Source organism: Hemicordylus capensis, chromosome 2 (assembly GCF_027244095.1).
Source record: "Hemicordylus capensis ecotype Gifberg chromosome 2, rHemCap1.1.pri, whole genome shotgun sequence".
Lineage (NCBI taxonomy): Eukaryota > Metazoa > Chordata > Lepidosauria > Squamata > Cordylidae > Hemicordylus > Hemicordylus capensis.
This window is the reverse complement of record NC_069658.1, coordinates 157,347,461-157,369,060: the sequence shown is the minus strand read 5'-3', so window position 1 is coordinate 157,369,060 and position 21,600 is coordinate 157,347,461. Positions and strand designations below refer to the sequence as shown.

General features: G+C 49.2%; 1 long non-coding RNA gene across 5 annotated transcripts; it reads left to right on the top strand.

Moving 5' to 3' along the window:
* Positions 1 to 3,213: 3,213 nt before the first annotated feature.
* On the top strand, positions 3,214 to 20,489 carry LOC128346601 (uncharacterized). Of its 5 annotated transcripts, none has more exons than XR_008317079.1 (3): positions 3,214 to 3,492; positions 5,076 to 5,235; positions 14,459 to 16,611. It is a non-coding gene; the product is annotated as an uncharacterized LOC128346601 (long non-coding RNA). The 5 variants fall into 5 exon arrangements; XR_008317077.1 differs by having other exon boundaries at positions 3,216 to 3,466; XR_008317078.1 differs by lacking the exon at positions 3,214 to 3,492 and adding an exon at positions 4,515 to 4,791.
* The last annotated feature ends 1,111 nt before the right edge of the window (positions 20,490 to 21,600 follow it).

Here is a 21,600-nt window from a genome sequence, read left to right as displayed (position 1 = left end):
AGTGCTGAGCCTCCAGCAGGATTGTAAACTGAGAGCAGGAGCAAGCCCCAGATCCAGCCCTATGGCCATTGGTGCTCCTGTAGAGACAGCCTCTCATAAGGCATGACTGAGCCACCTCTCCTGGCTTCAGATTCTCTTTCAGCCATGAAACACACTGGGTGGCCGTGGGCCAGTCACTATTCTCCGCCTAGCCTACCTCAGAAGGCTGTTGCAAGGATAACATGGAGAACTCTACCCTCAGGGAGGAAGAGTGGGGTATAAGTGTAATGGGGGTGGGGTGGGGTGGGGCAGCAGTGTTGATCTGGACCCCGGCTGACATCTGTGCTCAGCCATAAACTCACGGGTGGTCTTGAGCAAGTCACACTGTGATCCTGCCTGCCCACTGGTAAAACAGCAGCTATCATGACTCGCCCAGTTATGTGCAGATTAATCCCACCAAGAAAATGGTGTGTACAATCAAAGATGTGATGTCAAGACTATCATCCAGCACTGCTGTCAGTACAGAGCTCCTCTGCAACCTCTTCTCTCCAAACCTCTTCATAACATCAGTGTATATAGACTTATGCAATAATATACAAGACTTCCAAACGATTCGATCGGATTCCACACAACACAGCCCAAAATCAAGCAAGATCAAAAGCCTGTCCATAGAATCATTGAGAAGTTCTGCTCCACTGGGCTAGTCTGTGAATTGGAATGTTTTGGATCTTACAGCCCTGAACTGAAGTATGCTTACTCAACGTAAGCCCTATTGATTTCAAAGGGATTTACTTTCAAGCAGCCATGTTTAGGATTGCTGCTTTAATCTTTCTTCTGCCATCTATAGATGGTGTGATATGCTTCAGGGAGTAAGACATTTTAATTTCTAGTTGAGATCAATGATGCTGAAGGTAAGAGTTTCATTCAAAAGGAAGAGCTGTGAAAGTTCTTCCCTTTGGGGAGATGAATCATGTTTGTAGTAGTCCAACTGGAATAGGAGAAAGACTGAGCTGGTCCACATAAGAAGGCCCCAAACTAGGTCCTTCTTCGTTCTCTGCATTAGTCCTCAGCGCTCTCCTGACTGTCATTTGGAAGTAGTGTCATCTTTTCAGGTGGCCTCATCTTTTAACCAGGTCTTTTAAAAGGTCTTTTAACCTTTTAATCAATAAAGGGGAGGAGGGGTGAAGAAAAAACAAAATACAATACGGAACCATTTCAAAGTCATTGTTAAAAACAATCATGTAATATGTCTGATATGTATTCTTAAAAACATATAATACTTCTAGGCAGCTATTCTCCTAGCTTTAGGAGCATTAAAAAGAAAAGGAAACAAATGGGCGATCAGACAAACTCCTCCTTTTCATGGAAGTCCTCGAAGACAAGGCCATCAGAAGAGAAGAGAAGAGAAGAGAAGAGAAGAGAAGAGAAGAGAAGAGAAGAGAAGAGAAGAGAAGAGAAGTAATATTCTGATCTTAATTGAGAGACGCCTTCCTGTTCATTTTTGTCCCAGACTGGGGTTGCACAGCCTGGCCCAGATGAGCCCCAAACCACCTACCCCGCTAACAACTGCTTTAACCTTTGGGGCCTGCCTCATCTGGGCCCGAGGAGCCATTTTTTAGCACCTCCTGGGAACAAGAGCGCCAAATGCACTCAGCATAGAATAGTCAGGTGAGCTCCTCCACCCGCCACCTTTCCCAGGTTTGGCCCACTCCAGGGCTCCAGGTATGCTATGAATGCTCCTGTGTGGCCAGCCATCATGGGCCTCCTTAGAGAGATTCCTTGAAGGAGATCAGGAATGCAGCATCACAGCCTAGAAGTGCTTGCCCCACTATCAAAACAAACAAAGCTTTCCATGTTTTCTTCGCAGAATTCAAAAAGAAAAATAGCACTTAAGATACACCTTATCATCACCTGTCACTGGGAGAGTCACTGTGGCACGAAGAGTCCACATTTCCCATTGGGAAGTCCCTACTTTAGATATTGTCTCTTCCACAAAAGGCATAAGGAGAGCTTAGACATACCCCAGTGCCTGAGTCATCCCATCTGTGAGATAGGGCCAACGAGACTCACCTACCCTACAGGGCTGTTGTATGAGTTGCAACAAGACACAAGGGTCAGGATTCTCCATTGCCTCTCAACAATTCCCCAGGGACCCAGTATTCTACTCACCTTCATTCTCTTCCTCTTCTCACTCTTCTTTCTGGGCACTTTTACATCTAGTTCCTTAAATATTTCCCAATTGTGTAGGGGTTCTCCACATCTGAGGGCCCCTCAGTGGCAATGTCGGTGTCCTTATCCAAGGATGCTTCAGGGTGTAAGTTAGGGTGGATACTGACATCCAACCCAATTCCGCCTTGGTGTTCCACAAGCTCTTTGGGTGAATATTTGCTCCTTTACCCTGAAGGAAGGAGACTCCCATCTCCTTTGTCCCCCCATCTTCATCCATAGGAGACATGGAAAGGACTTGAGCTATTGACGTGATCCTTCCTATGCACCTTCCTTTCCCACTGAGTGGTCCTCACCAGCTCTTCTTACTTTAATGTCCCCCCACTTAACCCAAACATCCCTTGCTTTCTTTCCCCGTCTCCTCTAATAATAAGCATCTAGTCAGTTAAGCACATACACTTAAGGCCCATTCACATGTTATGTTCAACACTCATACGACGAGTGTACAATGTACACAGGTAAAGATCTGTACACAGGGCAGTCATTCACATGTTATGCTGAGTGCAGTACAGAAGCAAACTTCCTATCTGTACCATAATAGGAAACAGATTTGAAGGAAATACCACTACTACTAATAATAACAACAAACAAACAAACTTTATTTGTTAGCTGCCCCATAACAAATTGTTCTCTGGCCTATATCCTGGCCTATATCCAGGTTCACTTTTAAAATAAACACAGGCACAGCCATTCACACAAACAAGTGAACAGGTGTACAGACATCTGTACACTCGTACCGCATAATGTCTGAATCAGACTATAGACAGTAATGCTGTATTAGTGGCCAGACACGTGAAACATCTTGCGTGATCTGTGTCATGTGGAAATGTCATGTGTGTTTCTTTAAATACAAGTCAAGCCTCTCTTTTGAATTCAATAACACATATTTTTATTTCTATTTTAAACCTGTGGGTGGTCAGTTCTTTTGAGAAGTGGTCTATAACTGTGACTCGTTGATTTTTTGTTGAACCCTGTTTGCTCTTTGTGACATCACTCTCTGTGATATTACCAACTGCCTTCTCTCAACTGACTCAACTGCTCAGAAATTTCTGGTGGGAGCAAAAGGGGTTGATTTCTGCCATTCCTGGAGCCGTTCCCATCACTGAATGAGAGAGAGGAGCTGGGAGAGGAGCTGCTTCCTTCTCGCCTCTGCTTTCCTCTGCCGGGGTTAGCAGAAAGGTTGATCTCCAGATGATGCAGTTAAGGGCTTCAAGGATACCAGCAGGCCTTTCTCTCCTGGGCGCCTTCAGCATCATAGCAGGTACAGGATAAAGATCATGATGGAGGGTAAGGGGCTTCTCTTCTGTGCTGTGAACCGTTTCATCAAGTGGCGAGGAGTTTCAAGGGTAGCCCTGGCTTTCCTCTGTTTCCTTTGGAGGAGACGTAGGGGGTTTCTGTAGAATTTCCTTTATCCGGCTGTTAGCTAGACCTTGGTCCACTGGGCCAAGTAGAGACTCTTCTTTTGAGCAGGGGGAGAGCAGTTGTCCCTCTTCAGCACTGCACAGCGCCCTTTCCAGGGCCTCCCTTGTGTCTTTTTTCCAATCATGTGGCCCTTTGGAACAGGGAACCATGGGGGGGGGGTTCCTCTTTTTGTGCCACACAGTTTGGGAAACGGCCCTGCTCCCTGGGCCAAGAGGGACCTTTGGACGAAGTCGCAGTTCCTTTTGGGACACGGAAACATCTTCGGGCCTTCTTGTGACACACAGCTTGGCTTCCCTCCCTGCTAACTGAGCAAAACATTGTTTAAAGTGGTGTCTCGCTTATATTTCGGGGTGGGGGGCAGGGAGCAACTGTCCCCTAATCAACTCAGCATAGCATCCTTCTGAGGCTACTGCTGGCGTCTCTCTGGAGCTGCTGCTTGGACCGTGAGCCCCTCTGGGACAGGGAACTCTCTTCTCATTCCTTTTGCAATGTTAACTCCTTTTAGTTAAAAATGGCATCTCAACCTTTGTACTAATTGTGGATCGTGAGTGTGACTGGAAAGAGTGATGAGATCGCATGGTCCCTCCTCCCTGCATGAGAGGGAGGGGTCTGGTCTTGTTCAGACACACCTCTGCACGTCATTCAGACCCGGGAACTGTGGGTTAAGTGCTTACACATCTGGATGTATCTGATTTTTCTTTATGTCAAAAGAAAAAGAGATACCAAAGCTGGACCGTGAAAGATTTGGGGGCACAAGAGGAGAGCTGGTCTTGTGGAGGCAAGCATGACTTGTCCCCTTAGCTAAGCAGGGTCCACCCTGGTTGCATCTGAATGGGAGACTTGATGTGTGAGCACTGCAAGATATTCCCCTCCGGGGATGGAGCCACTCTGGGAAGAGGAGAAGGTTTCAAGTTCCCTCCCTGGCTTCTCCAAGATAGGGCTGAGAGAGAGTCCTGCCTGCAACCTTGCAGAAGCCACTGCCAGTCTGTGAAGACATTACTGAGCTAGATAGACCAATGGTCTGACTCAGTATATGGCAGTTATCTATGTTCTATGTTCCTATGTCTTTTCTTCTGTCTACCTGGAGGAAGGTCAAGCTGCACAAAGAGAATGCAGGATCCTGCAAGGAAACAGCTGACTGTGATGAGGGCATAATCAAGAAAGGTCTGGATTCTTGAACAGTAGAGCCTGAACCAGCTGCACCCAATAAGGGCTGAAGAGACCAGCTACAGGGTGGAGACCTGCAGGCCCCCATTTAAGCCCTGCTGAGTCTAGATGGCCCTTGCTACAAGAGCATGTTTAGCTGTGTTTCCTAATGTTTGAGTCTCTGTCTGTCCAGCATCCAGGCTCTGCTGGCTTATCTCCTGGGGCCTTGGTCTTTCCCTGTTGTTCCTTTCTGCAGGAGTTCTCTGGTCCTTGTCCAAACTGTCTTCCTCTCCTCTTTTTAGGCCTGGTCTCCACTTGGCCTAGCAGCCTTCCCTGAGCTGGGCCTGTGCCAAAGTAAAAGTGCCCAGGAGAAGGAGTGGGAATCGGAAAAGAATGAAGGCGAAGCAAGCAATGGAGGATCCTGATAGCTGTGTCTCCTGATCCATACTACAGTCCTGTAAGGTAGGCGAGTCTTGTTGGTTCCATATCACAGATGGGATAACTGAGGCATTCGGGGTTTGCCTGAAGTCTTCTGAGGCCAGATCCAAAGCAGGGACTTCCAGATGAGTCATCCAGACTCCTGGTCAGCCGGTCCTAGTAGCTCTCCTAGTTACAGAGAGGGCTTTGGGAAGAAGCTGGGTCCGTCTTAGAGAAAGTAGGTGCTCTTTGTGTCTCTGAATTCTGTGGGGGGAAACATGGAAAACTCTGCTGTGTTTGGGTTGTGGGGCAAGCACTGCTGGGCTGTGATGCTGCGTTCCTGGTCTCTTCCAAGGAATCTCTCCAAAGACTGGGGAAAGGAGGCTTGCCTTCTCCCCATGGCTCTGTTCTGTGCTGAGAGCATTTGGGGCTCTTTCCCCCAGCAAGTGCTCCAAGATGGCCCCTGAGGCCCAGGGGAGGTAGGCCCCAAAGTTAAACCAGCTGTCACTGGGGTAGGTGGTGTGGGGCTCATCTGAGCCAGGCCGTGCAATCCCAGTCTGGGAGCCAAATGAGCAGGTGTGGGGAAGAGATGCCCCTGAGGCCCGTGGGGAGTTGCAGGGAGGGAAGGAGAATCGTGTGGAGTGTCTCTTGTTTCAATCTGCAAATCAGCCCTATAGGGTAGGCAAGTCTCCTCCGGCAGATGGGAAGCCTGAGGCCCTGGGGTTTTCCTGATAGATTTTTAGCCTCTCTTAATGTCTCTCTGCCATTTAAGTCAAATACATTTAAAAAATATTGCACAAAGTTGACTGAAATGCAGCAAACTGGAAGGAGGTGGCAGCTAGCAGGCGGTCCTGGGACTGGATTTGGGGAAAGTGCTGCAGAAGTCGAGTGTGTGGAGGGGGTTGCAGGAAGGCCTGGTCCCTGCAGCTGTGTGGAAGACAAGGGCCAGATCGCAATGCTCAGTAGCAGTGAATGGGCCCCGTGAGCAGGGGGGGCTGGTCAGTAAGGGCAGGGGGGCTGTTCCCCCTCACCCCCCAGAATCCCAGGAGGACGGGGGCAGAGGGGAGCATCTCCAGTCAGTGTCCCAGGAGCAGAAAAGGAAGGACTTGCCTAACTGATGTACCAGGCTAGAAGGACTCAGTATCACTTACTGCCTGGCTTTGTGTTTTCATTTTTGAATTCCTGTGTGTCTCCTTGGTTCCCTGTGCCTGCCTCTCAATTTGTGTGCCAAGGTAGGCTTGAGGTGAATATGCCCTAAATATTCTGTTTTCTCAGTATATTCTCACGGGGGCTGGGGGTGGGAATAGGAAATTGTGAGTAATTCCTACTGAGCATTAAAATATTTGGAAAACATTCTCCAAATAATTCTCCCAGCAGCCTCATTGGCAAATGAGAGCTGAACTTTTAATCTGCTTAGAAATGCAGATACAGTTAATTACCCAGCAGTTATAGCCCTTTATTGCTGTGACACCTCCTCCTCTCCCATACTTAATTGACAGATTCACTGTAAAACTGACTCCTGATTCAGTAAGAATTTCCCTTTTTTGTTACTTTGATTTTTAAAATTAATCTCAGCCTGTTCAGAATCATCATAGCATGAATGTTAGCATTGAGGAACAGGAGCAGCCCATCAAGACACACGTTTATGTCCTCTTTTCTGCAAACTGACCTTGGAAAAGCAGAATTAAACACAAAATTGTGAAATGTAAAACCCCACATTTGGTGTGCTGATTGTGTTGTGTCTGTTTACCACAAGACAACTGGCGTATGACTCAGGGAGGCGTGAGTTTGAATCCCCCACTCAGCCATGAAAGCCACTGTGTGTGACTGTGGGCCCACATGCTTGTCTCTCAGCCCAAACTACATCTCTGATGGTTGTGAGGATAATAATCATCATGTAAAAATACGACGATGGATATTCATATATTGCTTTTCAACAGCAGTTCCCAAAGCGATTTACAAAGAGAAATAAAAATAAAGATGGATCCCTGTCCCCAAAGGGCTCACAATCGAAAAAGAAACCTAAGGCAGACACCAGCAACAGCCACTGGAGGGATGCTGTGCCTGGGTTGGATGGGGCCTGTTGCTTGCCCCCTGCAATGGTAAACCCAAAGAAAACCACAGGGCTCTGTGGGCGCCAGGAGTCAAAATTGACTTGACGGCACACTTTACCCTGCCATAGAAATATATGGCACTGTCTATATTGCACTGTCCTCTTTGCCTTCTCCATACTCCATAATCTTAATCTTGACCAATCCCAAACTGAAAGAAGTGTGCACACAAATTCTAAACTTCAGACAAAGATCTTCATAAAGAGAAGAATAGGCAGCAGACACTTACCCATTGTTCCAAGAAAAGAGGTCAATCTCTCTCTCTCTGTATTAAGATTAAGAGAGGCTAGAAAACATCCCGTTCCTTTTTACCAAGGCCCTCTTCATAATGTGGAGACTGGAGTAGCACAGGGCCAAGAGGCTGCACTAGCAGTCTGACAGCCCCCACTGGATGCTGCCTCTATCAGGAAAACCCCAGGGCCTCAGGCTTCCCATCTGCCAGAGGGACTTACCTACCCTATAGGGTTGATTTGCAGATTGAAACAAGAGACACTCCACACGATTCTCCTTCCCTCCCTGCAACTCCCATGGGCCTCCAGAGCATCTCTTCCCCACACCTGCTCATTTTGGTCCCAGACAGGGATTGCACGGCCTGGCTCAGATAAACCCTGTGCAGTAGTCCTGTTCAGGTGTTACATCAACCGTAGATGCTGAAACCAAGATGTACTGGTTTCAATACTAGTACTGGTTTCAGTGCTAGATGTACTGAAACCAAGTACAGCATCCTCTAGAGCAGAGATTCTCAACATTGGGTCCCCAGATGTTATTGGACTTCAACTCCCATAATCCCCAGCCAAAGGCCACTGGGCCTGGGGATTATGGGAGTTGAAGTCCAATAACATCTGGAGACCCAACGTTGAGAATCCCTGCTCTAGAACATGCTCTGTCCCTCACGTCCACACTCCATCCCCACACTATCCATGAGTACAACATTCAAATACTATAGTCACAGATTGTGTGGGCTAAAGAACACGTCAGTGTGAGGATGAGGTGTGCTACTGGAGAATGCTGTAGCTGGGTACAGCATCCATGCTTATATAAGACCTGTACAGGGCTAGTGAATACAGTACCTACGATGCAGAAACTGGCACTTACCCAGATCACAATGGAATGTGGAGAATCCATGCATCTTTGATTGTGTTGAAAATTAGGATATCCCCATGGAGATGGTGGGCTCTGCACTACTTCCTGCACATTGCTACATCCCTAAGGATGCTCTGGACACTGCTCTTAGACCCATCCAAAGATATGTTCTTGCCTAGAAATCCTGACAGTTGCATTGTAAAACAATAGCAACAGAGAGATGGGAGGGGGGATAAGAAGAATGCCTTAGCTCAATGCTTTATCTGCAGACATCCACAGTAGTTAGGGTACAATGTAAAGGGACTGAAGTGAAACTTCATTTACATGTCAGAAATGTGGTACTTCTCTAGGCCATGACTGGACACTAGGAACCAAGCAGGAATCTCCCACAGCTTATTTGGGGGTTCTCCTGTCAGCCTGCACAGCTTTTCTGAGGGAGAAGCGAGGCCGATTTTCTCCTCGGAAACAAGGGCTTTTCTGATTAGGGCTCTCTCTAGCTGGGAGGTTTTTTTCATGCGAGTTTGCGTTAGCTTATGCAAGGAATGGCACGGGGAGACAAGACTAGGGCCCTATACCTAGCGGTCCTTGCACTGGTTTATCCCACTATGTTCTGTCCACACCAGGGCAAGGTGTAGGGAGCTTCTTGGGTTGGGGTTGCTCACCTGCTCCTCCCTTTGAGGTTTAATCTTTTAAAATGGAGGTATCTTGTAGGTAGGGATGTGCACGGAACCGCCAAACTGCGGTCTGGAACTGGGGTGGGGGTAGCTTTAAGAGCGGCGGGAGGGCTTACTTACTCCTCCCGCCTCTTTCCCGCTCTGGCGCCGTAAGTTTAGTAGTAATTGGGGCGGCAGGATACCTCCCTGCCGCCCCTTCCCCGCTGTTGCTGTAAAACTCCCAGGAGTCCTTTGCGTGCACACGCGCACATTGTGCGCGCGCTTCACGTCTCTGTGACGTGCACGCGCGCAAAGGACTCCTGGGAGTTTTACAGCAACAGCGGGGAAGGGGCGGCAGGGAGGTATCCTGCCACCCCAATTACTCGTAACATTACGGCGCCAGAGCGGGAAAGAGTCGGGAGGGGTAAGTAAGCCCTCCCGCCGCTCTTAAAGCTACCCCCCCACCTGAACCGGAACGCCAAGGTCCGGACCATTCCGGGCCCATCCCTACTTGTAGGGATGTGGATGAATCAAGATCTGTGCACAGATTCACAGCACCGTTTTGGCCCCTTTAAAAGGGAGGAGAGAGCAGGTGTCTGCCTATTCCTCCACCTCTCCATGCTGCTTCCTACTGCGATGGCGCTCCCCCCAGTCGCCCTGGCGCAGCGGTGCAGCAGCACAAGCAGCACACACATGGCCTCTGCACATCTTGGTTTGTGCACATCCCTAGTATGTTGCTGCCCCTGCTAACTGAGGAAAGAGGCACCACCTTTTCAAGAGGTGACTTGGTCATATTGAGCAGTGGGTGGAGCAATTCTTCCTATCCAATTCCAGCATAACACCCCTCCATAGTAGTAAACCACTATGGCCTGGTTTACACAGTCATTTGAAGCTAGGTTTAATGTGGGTTACCAGCATTGAAGTGATTGTGTGAACCAAGGTGTTAACCTGAGATTCCCACCTTGACATGGGTTCATGCAATCACACTAATGCTGGTAACCCACATTAAACCTAGATTCAGACTATTCTGTGAACAAGCCATATATTGTTGTTGTGTTAAGATTTTTTTTAAAAGATTTTGAGCCTTTTGGGGAAAGGCAACCATCTTTTTCCTTTTTTCTATGTAATAATAATAATAATAACAATAATAATTCAATTTCTATACTGCCCTTCCAAAAATGGCTCAGGGTGGTTTACAAAGAGAAATAAACAACAAATAAGATGGCTCCCTGTCCCCAAAGGGCTCACATTCTAAAAAGAAACATAAGACACACACCAGCAACAGTCACTGGAAGTACTGTGCGGGGGGTGAATAGGGCCTGTTACTCTCCCCCTGCTAAATAAAGAGAATCACCACGGTAAAAGGTGCCTCCTTGCCAAGTTAGCAAGGGTTCCTTTAAAACCCTTGTTGCTCTTGTTGAAAAGTGATATAGAAATATTTGACATTGTCGTTGTTGCTGTGGACTTCTGGTAGTTCAGCCAATTTTGTTGCTCGTCTAGTCATCATGGTGGATGATTAGTGCTCGATTGTCTCTTATTTAGCCAGTGTCTTCATTATTTCCCCACTTTTATTTCCATTTTAGCAAAACAGTGCAATAGTGACTAGAACTCCCAGCATCATTTTCTTTTCTTTTTTAAATGTAGGAACAGAAGAAGCTGCCATATACTGAGTCAGACCATAGATCCATCTCTCTCACTATGGTCTACACAGACTGGCAGTGGCTTCTCCAAGGTTGCAGGCAGGACTCTCTCTCAGCCCTATCTTGGAGAAGCCAGGGAGGGAACTTGAAACCTTCTGCTCTTCCCAGAGCAGCTTCATCCCCTGAGGGGAATATCTTGCAGTGCTCACACATCAAGTCTCCCATTCATATGCAACTAGGGTGGACCCTGCTTAGCTAAGGGGACAAGTCATGCTTGCTACCACATGACCAGCCCACCTCTCTGTAGCTGCAGGATGTGTGGATATGGATAGGGGCCAGGGTGCAGAGGGATGGGGATCCAGTCTTCTGCTCTTGTGCCAATTACCAGCTTAGATCTCAGTATTCATCACGGAAAGGAAAGCTTATGGGCATTTCCCCTTCAACAGCTAACAAATTCTGGTAGCAATTAGCATTAGGGCTATGGATTTGAGGGGAAGCATTATACCCCTCCTGCACACTACAAACGTCATCCAAATCAGCCCCTCCCTTTGTGGCTTGCTTTATTGGAGGGAGGAGAGGGCATTAGGAGTTCCATAGAGATCCTGAAATACAGTCCCTCTATGTTCAAATACACCCCACCCATTGAGTATTTATCCTGTCTTGAGATTCAAGGTATAAAGAGAGTCTTTGGTCCTAGCAAAAATACATAATTTCTCCCTACAATCAGGCTCTGAAACTACAGGCTGCTTAGCTTAACTTCTGTGCCAGGTAAATTGATGGAAAGCATACTTAAGGACAAAATTGTTAAACAAATAGAAGAATAGGCCTTGCTGAATGAGAACAGGTTCATATGTGGTCTGGTAACAGAAGGCAGGAATAAATGGGCAGTTTTCACAATGGAGGGAAGTGTGAAGTGGGGTCCCCCAGAGATCTGTACTGGGACCAGTGTTATTCAACTTGTTCATAAATGATTTAGAAATTGGGGTAAGCAGCTAAGTGGCCAAATTTTCAGATGACACTCAACGATTTAGTGTAGTGAAATGCAAAACAGATTGTGAAGAGCTCCAAAAGGATCTCTCCAAACTGGGTGAGTGGGCGACAAAATGTCAAATGTGGTTCAATGTAAGCAAATGTAAAGTGATGCATATTGGTATTTTAAAAACCCCAACTTGACATATACACTGATGGGGTCTGAGCTGTCAGTGGCTGACCAGGAGAGAGAGCTTGAGGTCATGGTGGACAGCTCATTGAAAGTGTCCTCAGTGTGCGACAGCTGTGAAAAAAGGCCAATTCTGTGCTAGGGACCATAAGGAAGGGGACGGAAAATAAAAATGTTAGTATTATAATGCCCTTATACAAATCTATGGTGTGGCCAGATTTGGAGTACTGCGCACAGTTCTGGTCACCGTATTTTAAGAAGGACATTGTCGAACTGGAAAAGGTGCAGAAGAGGGCAACCAAGACAATCAGGGGCCTAGAACTAGGGGCATATCTAGGGGAAATAGTGCCTAGGGCAAGCACTGAAATTGCACTCCTGTCCAAACAGGGATGATGGGACTTGTAGTCAACAATATCTGGAAATGCCTGTTAAAAGGAACACTGTACCATCTAGAGTAGAACACTGTACCATCTAGACATGGTTGTTGATCAAAACCTGAAAACATGAGCCATCTCTGTAAAAGACTTAGAACAGCAGTCAGGAGTTATGTGAGGATTCCAAGTTTCATTTTCGGTCTCATCTCATGCTTTAAAAAAACAAAAAACAAAACCGTGACTTTGTCCTAGAGGATCACCTGCCCAAATAGCCACTAGCAAAATAGGGGAAGAAGAAGGTGTTGGTGGTGGTGGTGGGGTGTCTATAAACCAGTGAATGATTCCTGCCAGCCTTTGTCTTGTGATGACTGTTGGCTCATGATGGGGTATATGTGCATTCACCACACTAGTGCTTACTTTGGCACCAGGAGGGAGGAGGATACATTAGTTTGCCACACGAGACAGAGGAATTTGCATTTGCAACAGGAGCAGACAGCCAAGTTCTGGCAGGGCCAAAACCAGCCCCTGCCAGACTAAGAAATCATTGTCATTTGCCCCTTCCTGTCACAAGCAGTGTGCTGTTCTTTTATTATTGACTCTAACTCTCAGATATCCCAGTCATGGATGGAAAATTCAGGGTCAATTTACAAGAGACACATTTTCTACATGGAAGTTTCTTCTGTGCAGGTGTTGTGCAGAAACCCATGTGTAGTGACCACCAGGGGCATAGCAAGGTTGGAATGGGCCCAGAGATGAGATTTTAAAATGGGCCCCCAGCCCCTCAAAGTCCAGGGCCTCCACACATCCCAGGCCCCCAAGGATTAAGTCTGATATTTCAAAATAAGTATGCTGCCTGGAAATACATTTCACTGAATACACACACGCACACTTCACAGTATATAGTGATAGACATTGAGTACTATATATTTGTGCTACTTTTAATGCCTAGAACACACCAGAAACACTAATTATTAAAATGGCCTCCTCGCTGCAGATTAGCAAAGGAGACTTTCAACCATGCAGGGTGAGCCTATGTTTGTTTTCTCAGAATTCTTGAACAAATTCAGTCAAGTTTGATTCCAGGAGGTTTTTCACATGAGGCTTTTAAAGCCCTTTAACACACACCTCCTCTGGAATGGAGGTGCTGCATTCACATGTTGGCCAGATTTATCCTGAAGTCCCTACAAGTTATTGGGGAGCAGTTCACACGCAATTCAGGTTTTTCCACTGCTCGTTAGAGTGCAGCCTGATTGATATCCAGAGTATGAGAAGATGCTCTTATACAAAAGTTCTCATGTCTGAGCAAGTTACAGTCTTCATATGCTCATTGTAAGAGAGCAACTAATCATTGGTTTGACTCATGCTGTAGGACACTAAGTAAACAATTGAAGAGTATTTACAGACAGTATAGATCGGGCTCAGAACACTCCCACCAATCTATTTTTCAGATAAAGAAAACATACAAAAGCCGTCTCAAATTTGCTAAACATCAAGCCTCACAAAATGACAATGGATATTCATATACTGCTTTTCAACAGAAGTTCCCCAAGCGATTTACACAGAGAAATAAAAATAAAGATGGATCCCTGTCCCAAAGGGCTCACAATCGAAAAAGAACCCTAAGACAGAAGCCAGCAACAGCCACTGGAGGGATGCTGTGCTGGGGTTGGATGGGGCCTGTTGCTTGCCCCCTGCAGTGGTAAACCCAAAGAAAACCACAGGGCTCTGTGGGCGCCAGGAGTCAAAACTGACTTGACGGCACACTTTACCTTACAAATGCCATCGGTATATAAATATCAGAGCATCAGCATTTAAAATGGTGTCTCTTTGCTCAGTTAGCTGGGGTAGCTGCTAATTGAGTCAAGTTAAGTAGCTAATTGCTAAACTTTATTTTCTTAAAACTACTTGCTTTCATAAAACTCCCCTGCCTTGTCTAGCACTCCTCTGTGTATATGGAGATTGTAGCAAATCCTAAGAGATCAAAGGTAAAGGTAGACTGTGCCGTCGAGTCGGTATCGACTCCTAGTGACCAGGAGTGGTTTACCATTACCATCTCCCATGCAGTACGAGATGATGCCTTTCAGCACCTTCCTGCTGCTGCCCCATATAGGTGTTCCCCATAGTCTGGGAAACATACCACCAGGGATTTGAACCAGCAACCTCTGGCAGTCATGTCATTTCCCTGCTGTGCCATTGAGTAGCTCCTAAGAGATTAGCAAAGCATAAAAAATCTTTCTCTATTTCACAGTGTTGAAGAACCTCTTGAATTTGTCTTCCCAGAAGATGGAGAGGTAAGTCTGACTCCTACCACCTCCAGAGGCCAGACTGTCAGAGAGCTACATAGGAAAAGACAGCAGTCCACAGATATCAAAGGTGTTGAAAAAGGAGCGTACTTCCTCTCTGTTGCTACTGAGCGCAGCACTGAACGCTGCCAATACAAGAATGCAGGTTTAGGCTAGGCAGTAGGAATGCTTTCCCAAATGGGAGAAGGGTTGCCAAGGTCACCTCATGGAGTCCTGGGCTCCTCTTTGCTGATGGTTTTCAGACAGAAGCCAGATAACGATGATCTCCAAGGAGCCTTCCCACTCTAAAATGCAAAGATTCTGCTGTGATCGTCACATTGAGTCTGCAAGGGATCTGCAAGTCCCGCCCCCCCGACACCCAGACTGATTCTATTTGCCCCCCAAGTTGACTGCAGTTATGAGGAAGCAGATTTAAGCTAAGCCTTGAGAATAATTTCCCACGGGAGAGATGTCTGCAGAGGCACACACAACCATCCCAAGTACAGATATAGATAGTATAGAGGTACACTCGCACATATACTTGTGAACACTTTTTTAATGTCAATAATTGGTAAAGAGGGACCAGTGATGCATGGATTTATTTTTCTGATTGAATCCCTTCCCTTGATGGGAGTTGCAGCCCAACAACATCTGGGACCAAGTTTGAGAATCTCTTGTCTGTTGGCTTCCCAGAGGCATCCAGTGAGCCCCTATGGGGAAACAGCATGCTGGATTAGATAGGCCTTGGGTCTGATCCAGCAGGGCTGTTAGGTTCTTAACAGTCAGGTATGATGGGAGTTGTAGTCCAACTTCTATTTCCAGTCATTCTCTTCAGCCTGACCTACTTTACAGGACTATTGTGAGGATAGAAGAATTGCATATTTGGAGGTCCCGGCAGTAAGGGCAGATATAAATTCCAGAAGCCAAGGGTTCTTAAAATTGGGTCCCCAGATGTTTTGGGACTAGAATTCCCATCATCCTCAGCTACAAAACCTTGCAGGAGTATTGCATGTCTTGTTGATCAAAAGGGAATCATGCATGTTTGGAATGGAAGGGTCCTTGTAAGAGCCCTGAAAAGTCAGAAGTTAGATTACACAGAAGTTATATTAGAAGTTACAAATATTTTAAAGTTGATGCTTATGCTTTATTTTAAAAACATTTATATATTTCATATTGAAAAGACTCTTGGTTAAAACAACGCAGGGTTGTGTACAGCCCATCGGATCCCTCTACTACCTCTTGGTTTCTCCCAAGACGTGCTCAAGAGAGATTTCCATAGAGATCTGCTTGCACAGACATTACACTTTCATCTTGCTTCTGAATCCTTGCAATAGCTGCCACTTGAAGCACTAGAGGGGTGGGGAGGGATAGCTATTCACAGCAATTAGCCAAGAAGCTAGGGATGACCCACCTGTAGCTCAGCAGCTGCTGTTGGACTAGAACTCGCATCATCCCCAGCTGCTGTGTTGAGACTACAGATGATCACACCCATCAAAACAGGTGGCTGGGGATGGTAGAAGTTGTAGTATGGTGGGAGTTGTAATCCAACACAGTGATAACAAATATAGTTCCCTGATGCAAATCCATGGTGAAAAGCATCGTGAAAGAAAGCATCAGGGTTTGGGCAACAGCTTGTATAAGGGGGCTGGATAAAGAAATCAACATGAAAATAGGAAGGTTGAAACTAAGGGCGAATAAGGGAAGGCCATTAAAGTAACACATTGATCTGAATTTAAGATGCTATTACCCCAAATGATTTGATGTTAAAACTCAGGGTCACGACGTAAATTCAGAATCCTGCTGTTTTAGGTAAGTAAATGTTTAACATATATTAAACTGCCACCCATTCCTGGAGGGCCGGCTGCCCGTTGGTTCTTTCCTCCTGCCTCCCAAATGACTTGATGTTAAAATTCAGGTTCATGAAATAAATTCAGAATCCTGCTGTTTTAGGTAAGTAAATGTTTTAACATACATTAAACTGCCACCCATTCCTGGAGGGCCATTCGCCCGTTTGTTCCCTCCTCTTGCCGGACCCCACGAGGCTTGGCGTTCCCCCCCTCTTGCCGGACCCCACGAGGCTTGGCGTTCCCCCCCCTCTTGCCGGACCCCACGAGGCTTGGCGTTCCCCCCCTCTTGCCGGACCCCACGAGGCTTGGCGTTCCCCCCCTCTTGCCGGACCCCACGAGGCTTGGCGTTCCCCCCCTCTTGCCGGACCCCACGAGGCTTGGCGTTCCCCCCCTCTTGCCGGACCCCACGAGGCTTGGCGTTCCCCCCCTCTTGCCGGACCCCACGAGGCTTGGCGTTCCCCCCCTCTTGCCGGACCCCACGAGGCTTGGCGTTCCCCCCCTCTTGCCGGACCCCACGAGGCTTGGCGTTCCCCCCCTCTTGCCGGACCCCACGAGGCTTGGCGTTCCCCCCCTCTTGCCGGACCCCACGAGGCTTGGCGTTCCCCCCCTCTTGCCGGACCCCACGAGGCTTGGCGTTCCCCCCCTCTTGCCGGACCCCACGAGGCTTGGCGTTCCCCCCCTCTTGCCGGACCCCACGAGGCTTGGCGTTCCCCCCCTCTTGCCGGACCCCACGAGGCTTGGCGTTCCCCCCCTCTTGCCGGACCCCACGAGGCTTGGCGTTCCCCCCCTCTTGCCGGACCCCACGAGGCTTGGCGTTCCCCCCCTCTTGCCGGACCCCACGAGGCTTGGCGTTCCCCCCCTCTTGCCGGACCCCACGAGGCTTGGCGTTCCCCCCCTCTTGCCGGACCCCACGAGGCTTGGCGTTCCCCCCCTCTTGCCGGACCCCACGAGGCTTGGCGTTCCCCCCCCTCTTGCCGGACCCCACGAGGCTTGGCGTTCCCCCCCCTCTTGCCGGACCCCACGAGGCTTGGCGTTCCCCCCCCTCTTGCCGGACCCCACGAGGCTTGGCGTTCCCCCCCCTCTTGCCGGACCCCACGAGGCTTGGCGTTCCCCCCCCTCTTGCCGGACCCCACGAGGCTTGGCGTTCCCCCCCCTCTTGCCGGACCCCACGAGGCTTGGCGTTCCCCCCCCTCTTGCCGGACCCCACGAGGCTTGGCGTTCCCCCCCCTCTTGCCGGACCCCACGAGGCTTGGCGTTCCCCCCCCTCTTGCCGGACCCCACGAGGCTTGGCGTTCCCCCCCCTCTTGCCGGACCCCACGAGGCTTGGCGTTCCCCCCCCTCTTGCCGGACCCCACGAGGCTTGGCGTTCCCCCCCTCTTGCCGGACCCCACGAGGCTTGGCGTTCCCCCCCTCTTGCCGGACCCCACGAGGCTTGGCGTTCCCCCCCTCTTGCCGGACCCCACGAGGCTTGGCGTTCCCCCCCTCTTGCCGGACCCCACGAGGCTTGGCGTTCCCCCCCTCTTGCCGGACCCCACGAGGCTTGGCGTTCCCCCCCTCTTGCCGGACCCCACGAGGCTTGGCGTTCCCCCCCTCTTGCCGGACCCCACGAGGCTTGGCGTTCCCCCCCCTCTTGCCGGACCCCACGAGGCTTGGCGTTCCCCCCCTCTTGCCGGACCCCACGAGGCTTGGCGTTCCCCCCCTCTTGCCGGACCCCACGAGGCTTGGCGTTCCCCCCCTCTTGCCGGACCCCACGAGGCTTGGCGTTCCCCCCCTCTTGCCGGACCCCACGAGGCTTGGCGTTCCCCCCCTCTTGCCGGACCCCACGAGGCTTGGCGTTCCCCCCCTCTTGCCGGACCCCACGAGGCTTGGCGTTCCCCCCCTCTTGCCGGACCCCACGAGGCTTGGCGTTCCCCCCCTCTTGCCGGACCCCACGAGGCTTGGCGTTCCCCCCCTCTTGCCGGACCCCACGAGGCTTGGCGTTCCCCCCCTCTTGCCGGACCCCACGAGGCTTGGCGTTCCCCCCCTCTTGCCGGACCCCACGAGGCTTGGCGTTCCCCCCCTCTTGCCGGACCCCACGAGGCTTGGCGTTCCCCCCCTCTTGCCGGACCCCACGAGGCTTGGCGTTCCCCCCCTCTTGCCGGACCCCACGAGGCTTGGCGTTCCCCCCCTCTTGCCGGACCCCACGAGGCTTGGCGTTCCCCCCCTCTTGCCGGACCCCACGAGGCTTTTCCAGTTGTTTTCTCAGGAGTGGGACAGGACTTCGCTAACTCATGAACCAAGGTTGTACCAAGTATTATTTCCTTTCTCATTTTGTCTTATTTTATTTCAATTCTTGTGTCTGTCCTTGGTTCCCTTTTCTTGTTTCCCCTGGAACTGTATTCGGGGCCCTTCAACTTTATTTGGGCAATGTCCCCCAGAAGTTTTGTATGTGAAATTTTTGTACTTTTAAATTGCCTCTCTCTTAAATGGTATCTTTAAATTTTTGTGCAGCCTATTGGATCCCTCTGCTGCCCTTTGATTTCTCTTGGACCAGCTTGACAGATGTTTCCGTAGTAGTCTCTTTCCACATGTTTCATGTTTCTGCTGCTTGTTTGCTGTAGCTGCCACTTGAGCCCTCATGCTAAATATGCTAAATAAAATAAATGTGTGGTTTTGTGGGGCAGCGGGTGGGGCTATCTATTCACAGCATTTAGGCTCTGGCCGGGTGGAGTTGTGGTGTCAAGAGGGGGCAGGGCAGCAAACTGATTCTCTGCAGAGCAGACATCCAAAAGCAAGAGAAATGGCACAGAGGAAGCCGAGAGGCTAGAGATTGCCCGACGCTCCCCAGCTCTTGTTGGATTACAACTCCCATCATCCCCAGCTTCTCTTGTTCAGGACTACAGCTCCCATCACCCCCTGCCATAAAGCTTGGCTGGGGATGATAGAAGCTGTCCTCCAATCACCCCCAGCCACCTTGTATTGTGGCATGAGTTGATGGGAGTTCAACAACAGCTAGAGAACCTCAGGCTGGCCACACCTGCAATAACAAATACAGTCCCCTGATGTAAATCCAGATCTTCTTATGAAGAGAACCATCACATTTTGAGCAATGGCTTGTTGGGGGGGGGGGGCGGATAAACAAATCAACATGAAAACCAGGCAGTTGAAACAGAGGGTCATGAAGAAAACACCACTTAAGTAGCTCACACTTGTTTCCTTTTTCTTCTCTCTCCGCTATACCAGCAAAGAAGAGCTTCCCTTTCAACATCTAACAAAGGATCCCATCCTGCTTCTGACGCACTGTTATCAACGCGAGTGCTGAGGGTTGCATCGGCCGGGTAAATATGCATTGACACAATGACAAATCTCTCCGGTGGCTGAGTGGAATGGTGGGCCCTAGAGAAGGCAGGAAGAGGCTGAGGAGAGCAACCCCACAACAGATGCCCATTCCCTTTTTGACTAGGTTTGCAAAAGCCTCGTGTACACTCAAGGTCATGAGGCTTTTGCAAAGAGGGGGCATAGTTTCCCGGGAAACGACTTCACCCCAGGAGTGGAATCCACACCTTAGTTTACAGAGCTCCCTTCAAACTAGTTACTGAAGTTGCAGCCCAGGTTTGCACCCGTTCCCTCTGTCCCATCTCTTGATTCCGAGTGTGGGTCCCCACCCCACCCCTTCCCCTGGCTCTGCATCCAGTGCGGGGTGCAAATGTCATGTCCAGTCCTGGCAGGGTGCAAGAAACAAGGCTGGACCCCACAGTGAACCATTCTGTAAGGCCAAGCAGGGGGGCAGAGGGTGCGCTAGTGAAAGCGATCCCCGCCCTCTCTTGGCCTTCTGCAGGGACACCTTGGCATCCACTCACCCCCCTCAGGTGACAGTGTGGGACTAGCCGGTCGCCATTTGGGGCCGAGTAGGAATTTTCCCCATCCACCCGGATTGGCCTGGAGGTGGCTGGTTTTTTGCCTACTCTGCACTGTTGCACTGGAAGGGATTTCTGATCTGGCGGATGTTAGGAGTGGTGCCGCTAAATAGTGTAGCCCCTTGGTCACCATGGCAGGTCCGAGGAGGGGATGTAGTGCCCCACCCCATTGGTGGCAGGTGCGATTTCCCCCAGCTACACTCTAGTTCTCTGCTAAAATGAGTCAATAAAGTGATGGCCCTAGTTTCAACCCATTTCCTGTGTGCTGTCGTTTATTTCTGGGTGTGGGTGCAAAGGGACTTCATGGCAGAACGCTTGCAAGACAGTCTCAAGTAGCATTGAGTGTGAGCTATAGATCCACAAAGGCAAGCTTTACAAAGAGGCAGAATCCGAAATTCAGGAGAAGCATGAGTTGCTCCTTCTGCTCTAGCCAGGTCTTCTGCTCCTCCAACTCCACAAATGGGAGTCTGGTTCATACTCACACAATCAAGTGGCAAAGCTCTGCATAGACTGTATCACTTCAGGCTGCAAGTGGAAGGTAGGGTTTTTAAATGCTCTCCCTCATAATAGTTTTTTTTTTAAAAATAGCATGTTGGGAACAAGTGTTCAACTCAGGGGTGCAAACAGAGAAAAAGCTTAAGGAGCACCTCATTAATTTTATTTTGTGGATAGGTATGGGCTATTAGAGGCACAGTGGGGAAGTAACTTGCCTAGGGAGCAAGAGGCTGCTGGTTCAAATCCCCGCTATTTCCCAGTCTATGGGAAACACCGATATCGGGCAGCAGTGATATGGGAAGATGCTGAAAGGCATCATCTCATACTGCCGGGAGATGGCAATGGTCAACCCCTTCCCAATTCTACCAAAGACAACCACATGGCTCTGTGGTTGCCAGGAGTTGGCAGGTGGTGTGATAAAATGCAGGGGAAACTGCTCAATTGGTTAAGGGTGATGTGCACTCTTGGTTCAGTCTAACCCTTTCCCTTCAGAGCTATTTTTCGATGTGCAGGGATCTTCTGTGGGGAGGGATGCACAAATCACACATCTGCAGCTTGAAGTGATACAATCCAGGAAAAGGTTACTCAGTGATTTTGCTGAATGTTTCAAGTATTGTCAGCAGTCTGTCTGTGAGCACAGCAAAAAGAGAATCTGGTGTTTAGTAGGTGCCAGCATGAATTTGTCACACTGGAGTAATCTCTCCTCATCTTTTAACAGAGTTACTAGTTTGGTAGAGGACAGGGATGCTGTGGACAAAGTGTGCCTTGATTTCTGCAAAGCATTTGACACAGTCCCCACAATATTCTCCTTGACTTCTGTGGAGAATGGGGCCAAAAACTCCATGTTGTAGGTTTGCTTGGTCTTTATTT